Raw genomic sequence first — 6,000 nt, forward strand, 5'->3', positions numbered from 1 at the left:
CACACATAAAGAAACCTAGTTGGCTGAAACTGTACTCCCTTTCCTAATCTAAGTTTGATTAATTAATTCCTTCATATTAAATTAGGAATTAATTAATTTACAATGGAAAGAATAAAATAAAAACCTTCCTAAAGTTATTTGTCCAAAAAATAAATAAATAAAAACCCAAAAAGAAAAGTCAAATGCAAATTAGAAAACAAGTTGACTAGTTTGACAACTAAGCTGACTTATGTCTGATGTTCGAGCTAACTTATGCCTGCCTGATGTCTGAGCTAACTTATGTCTGTCCGAGCTAGTTGATGTCTGTCCGAGCTAACTTATGTCTGTACGAGCTAACTGATGTCTGTCCGAGCTAACTGATGTCTGTCCATGCTAAGTTACGTCCGATGTCCGAAATCTGAGGTCAGATGTCCGAGGCAAGGCTCCAATGTCTGAAGTCCGAGACAAAATGTCCGAGGCAAAGGTGTCCGATATAAAATGTCCGATATATGGGTATCCGATGTATCAGCCTCCACCACTTGGATACTTAAAATAGGTCTTTTATCTTCAGGTATGGACAAGCCCTTTTGAGAATGAATTACTTTCTGGATAAAGGCAGCAAGGTTGTCCTTAAACCTCTTAGCTTTAGCCCTAATGATCGGTTCAATCTTCATCCATATCAGATCAGTACCCCAGTGAGTCTTCGGTTGTGCGAGCTCGGGCGGGTTCGCATGATTCCCCTCCTCTTGAAAAGGATTTGTCCTCAAATCAAAGTCATCACCTGTAGCAAAAGGAGATAAATCAGCAACATTAAAGGTGGAACTAACACTATACTCACCCGATAAATCAAGTTTGTAGGCATTGTCGTTTATCCTCTCCAAAACTTGAAAAGGTCCATCGCCCCTCGGCATGAGTTTGGATTTCCTTTGTTCAGGAAACCTTTCTTTCCTTAAATGCAGCCACACCCAATCTCCAGGTTCAAACACCATTGATTTTCGGCCTTGATTAGCCACCTTTGCATATTTGCTCGTGTGTTCTCATGAATCTGCTTTACAAAATCAGCTTTTTGTTTTCCATCTAGATTAGCACGCTTGCTTAAAGGTAAAGGTGTTAAATCTAATGGAGTCAAAGGATTAAAACCATAAACAATTTCAAATGGAGTAAATTTAGTTGTTGAATGTAAAGACCTATTATATGCAAATTCAACATGTGGCAAACATTCTTCCCAAGTTCTTAAATTTCTACTAATTAATGCTCTCAACAATACAGACAAGGTTCTATTTACTATTTCGGTTTGTCCATCAGTTTGTGGATGACAAGTAGTTGAAAATAAAAGTTTAGTACCTAATTTAGCCCATAAAGTTTTCCAAAAATAGCTTAAGAACTTAGCATCCCTATCCGAAACAATAGTTCTTGGCATTCCATGCAATCTCACAATTTCCTTGAAAAATAAATTAGCAATATTGGATGCATCATCAGTTTTGTTACATGCAATAAAATGTGCCATCTTAGAAAACCTATCTACTACAAAAAATATTGAATCCTTACCTGTCCTTGACCTAGGCAACCCAAGAATAAAATCCATAGACAAATCTACCCAAGGATAGGTAGGAATCGGCAAAGGCTTATACAATCCATGCGGCTTCAATGTTGATTTTGTTTTTCGGCACTTCAAACATCTTTCACAAATTCTCTCAACATCTCTCCTCATGTTAGGCCAATAAAAATGTTCTTACAGCAAGGATAAAGTTTTTAAAACACAAAAATGACCCATTAAACCACCCCCATGTCCTTCCCAAACCAATAATTCCCGAATACTACAATTAGGCACACAAAGTTTGTTTTCCTTAAACAAATATCCCTCAAATATGTAAAATTTATTAAATCCATGTTTCAAACAGGTTCTAAAAATTTCTCCAAAGTCACTATCATGCTCATAAAGTTCTTTCAATTGTTCAAATCCAAGCAATCTAGCATCTAAGGTAGAAAAGAGTACATACCTTCGGGATAATGCATCGGCAACCACATTTTCCTTATCTTTTTTGTAGCGGATCACATATGGAAAGGTTTCAATAAATTCAATCCATTTGGCATGCCTTTGGTTGAGCTTTCCTTAACCCTTGATATGCTTCAAAGACTCATGATCCGTATGAATCACAAACTCCTTTGGCATGAGATAATGTTGCCACGTCTCCAAAGCCCTCACCAAAGCATACATCTCCTTGTCATAAGTCGGGTAGTTTAGGGCAGCTCCATTTAATTTTTCACTAAAGTAGGCTATGGGTCTTCCTTCTTGCATTAATACAGCTCCAATACCTACACCCGAAGCATCGCACTCAATTTCAAAAGTCTTAGAAAAATTTGGAAAAACTAACAAAGGTGCATTACACAATTTTTCTTTCAACAAATTAAAAGATTTTTCTTGTACTTCCCTCCATTTAAAGCCGACATTCTTCTTGACAACTTCATTCGGTGGTGCTGCTATGGTACTAAAATTCTTAACAAATCTTCTATGAAACCTTGCCAAGCCATGAAAGCTCCTCACTTGGGTGATAGAAGTAGGAACCGGCCACTCTTGAATCGCTTTCACCTTAGCTTGGTCAACTTTGATTCCTGCAGCACTTACTACAAATCCTAGAAACACAAGCTCATCTTTGCAAAATTCATATTTTTTAATGTTAGCAAACAATCTTTCCTTTCTAAGAACTTGCAAAACTTTCCTAAGTTGATCCACATGCTCGGCCAAGTTTCGGCTATACACCAAAATATCATCAAAATAAACAACCATAAATCTACCGATAAATGGACGCATTACATGATTCATAAGCCTCATGAAAGTACTAAGTGCATTAGATAATCCAAAAGGCATAACTAACCATTCATACAGCCCATATTTAGTTTTGAATGCGGTTTTCCATTCATCACCTATCAATTTTTGTAAACATGCAAGCACCATGCAATTCATCAAGCATATCATCTAATCTAGGAATGGGGTGTCTATATTTGATGGTAATGTTATTTATAGCCCTACAATCAACACACATTCTCCATGTACCATCTTTTGACACTAACAAAACAGGTACAGCACATGGACTTAAACTCTCACGAATATAACCTTTGTCAAGTAAATCACTTACCTGTTCTTGCAGCTCCTTTGTTTCTTCAGGATTGCTCCTATAAGCTTGTCTATTTGGTATGGCAGCCCCTGGAACAAAGTCAATTTGATGTTCTATCCCTCGAATAGGGGGTAGCCCACTTGGAATTTCATTTGGGAAGACATCTCCAAATTCCTTCAAAAGTGAAATCATTGAACTTGGCAATTCAAGTTCTTCAAAGTTAGTTTGATCATTAAAATAATTTTCTTTATAAATCATGACCAGCAAAGGTTTCTTACACTCAATAACCTTATTAATATCTCCTAAACTCTAATAAAAGTTGCTACTTAACCTTTCTTTTCTTTCTTTTTCTTTCTTCCCCTTGGATTGGCGTAAACCTTCGGATTTCCCTTCCTTCTCCAAGCTCTCGGGTTTGCCACTTTCTTTTCCCTCTCTTTCGGTTTTTCTTTGATCGTTCCACTCAATATGAGTCTTAGAAACCTTACCTTGATCAGTAACATCAATCTTACCTCCTTGAAAGGATGGTGAAGCCGTTGGTACCATACTTGCTTTTTCCTTGAGCTTTTCGGCTTCTCTCCTTTGTTGCATTTGTAATTGGTCTTTGTAAACCTTTTTAGGAGATAATGGTGACCTTCTTCCCTTTAAACCTAAAAACAATACTATTTTCTCAACCAAAATGAGTAGCATCTTTATCAAATTGCCATGGTCTACCAAATAGTATATGTCCAGCAATCATGGGTACAATATCACATAAAACTACATCCTCATATCTACCTATATTAAATTTACCTTAGCTTGTTTATTTACTTTCATCTCACCACTGTCATTAAGCCATTGTAATCTATATGGTTCAGGATGTTTTATTGTTTTTAAGCCCAATTTATCAACTATAAGGTTACTTATTACATTAGTACAACTCCCACTATCTACAATCATACTACAAATTTTACCTTGTATTTCACAACGAGTGTGGAAGATGTTCTCTCGTTGAATTTATTCTTCATCATTGTAAACAGTAAGTACCCTCCTTGAGACCAAATTTAGCTCAACATTTGATGTGTTTAATGGTTTGGCCTCATCATCAAGTCCTTCATCTTCTTGATCGATTTCAGCCTCACTAGTCTCACTTTCGGATTCCACCTCTCCATTACCCCTAATTACCATTATCCTTCTATTCGGGCATTGGCTGGCTATGTGTCCTCTTCCTTGGCACTTAAAACAAATTATTTCTCTTGACTTTTGAGGTTTAGGGTCAGATTTTACCTCACCTTTAATGGCTTAGGCAGATTCGATTTTAAATTCTCTTCTCGGCCGGTTGGTAGCTTCTTCACCAAGTTTCGGCTTCAGCTTGCTTTCATAAGTGGAGTTGTTTTTCCCGCCACTTGAACTTGTCCTTCCACTGCTAGAAACAACTCTAAACCGTGTGCTAAAACCCCTCCTCTTGAATTGGTTCTCAAGCTTAATTGCTATATGCAACATCTCCTCCAATTCCAAGTATTGTTGTAATTTAAGTTGGTTGGCAATGTCACGGTTTAACCCTCCAAGAAATCTTGCCATTGTTGCCTCCCTATCCTCATTCATATTCAGCCTCATCATTAACATCTCCATCTCTTTGTAATAATCCTCCACGAACCTACTTCCTTGAGACAAAGATTGAAGCCTTTGATGCAGCAACCTATGGTAATGGGATGGCACAAACCGTTTCCTCATGGCTCCTTTCATTTGACGCCATGTCGAGATTAAATCATCACCAACTCTCATTCAGGTATTTTGCTCGTTGGTCCACCATTGGAGTGCATAATGTCCAAACTCCATTGCTGCCAACTTCACCTTCTTACTTTCCGAATAGTTGTGGCAGTAAAAAATCATCTCCATTTTTTCTTCCCACTCCAAATAAGCTTTGGGATCACTTTTACCCATAAAAGGTGGGATGTTAACCTTGATATTTCCCAAATCATCATCTGTATCTTCCTTCCTATATCTTCCACGGCCATCTCTATCTTGGACAGCAAAATTTTCATCCATACCTTCCTCAAAGTCTCCACCGAATAGCTCCTCATCAAATTCCTCTCTTGGTCTCTCGTGACCTCCTCGTCCTCGGCCTCGCCCTCCATGGAATTCTTGCCTATTTCTTGTATTCGGCAATCCTTGTGAGGCTTCTAATCTTCCCACTCTTTGATTCACATGCTCAACTTGAGCACTAACCCACTGTATTGACTCCAAAATAGCTCTCATGTCCACTTGGTCTCCACTCCCGGTAGCTCGGGCATCGCCATGGAATGCTACGGACTCCTCCTCATGGATCCTCAAGGGTGGATCTCCTCTCCTCATTCTTGATTCTATCATGTTAGTATAATAATGCAATAGAAATAAAATAGGACCTTGCAATTTCACTCCCTTACGTGTTTCACTCAAATAAGGACTCGATACTCGTGTTTGCACACTTGTTTCGGCTTTTACCCTCTTCTAAGCTTACACACTCTTGCCTTTTTCCACTCAATGATTTATCTCAAAGTTCTAATTAAAACACCCACAAAACAGCAATTAGATCACTAGTATGTTTTAATTAAACTTATCAACAAAACAGTAAGCAAAAATAAACAAATACCGAACGGAATGAAAATGCCTATTTTCGGTTTTTCTAAACAAAATAAAGCAAATTAATGAGAAAACTTTGGAATTTTGAAGAACTGGACCAGATGGTAATATATTATGAGTAAAAGAATAAAACTCTAGAAAAATAAATTCAAATACGAACAAAAATCAAAGAGTACAAAAATATAGAAAAGTTGTTGGTTGTTGTTCTTTGTAATTCAAGTTTTTGTATCAAATCCTTTAACTAATTTTAATCCAAATAATTTAAGCACCAAAAATCCAAATATCCAGCAGCAAAAATAATTCCCCA

The 6,000-nt window shown here is 37.4% G+C and overlaps 1 pseudogene; it reads right to left on the minus strand.

Moving 5' to 3' along the window:
- Positions 1 to 827: 827 nt before the first annotated feature.
- Positions 828 to 4,937, minus strand: LOC132805420 (uncharacterized; annotated as a pseudogene).
- Positions 4,938 to 6,000: the final 1,063 nt, after the last annotated feature.

Source organism: Ziziphus jujuba, chromosome 9 (genome assembly GCF_031755915.1).
Source record: "Ziziphus jujuba cultivar Dongzao chromosome 9, ASM3175591v1".
NCBI lineage: Eukaryota > Viridiplantae > Streptophyta > Magnoliopsida > Rosales > Rhamnaceae > Ziziphus > Ziziphus jujuba.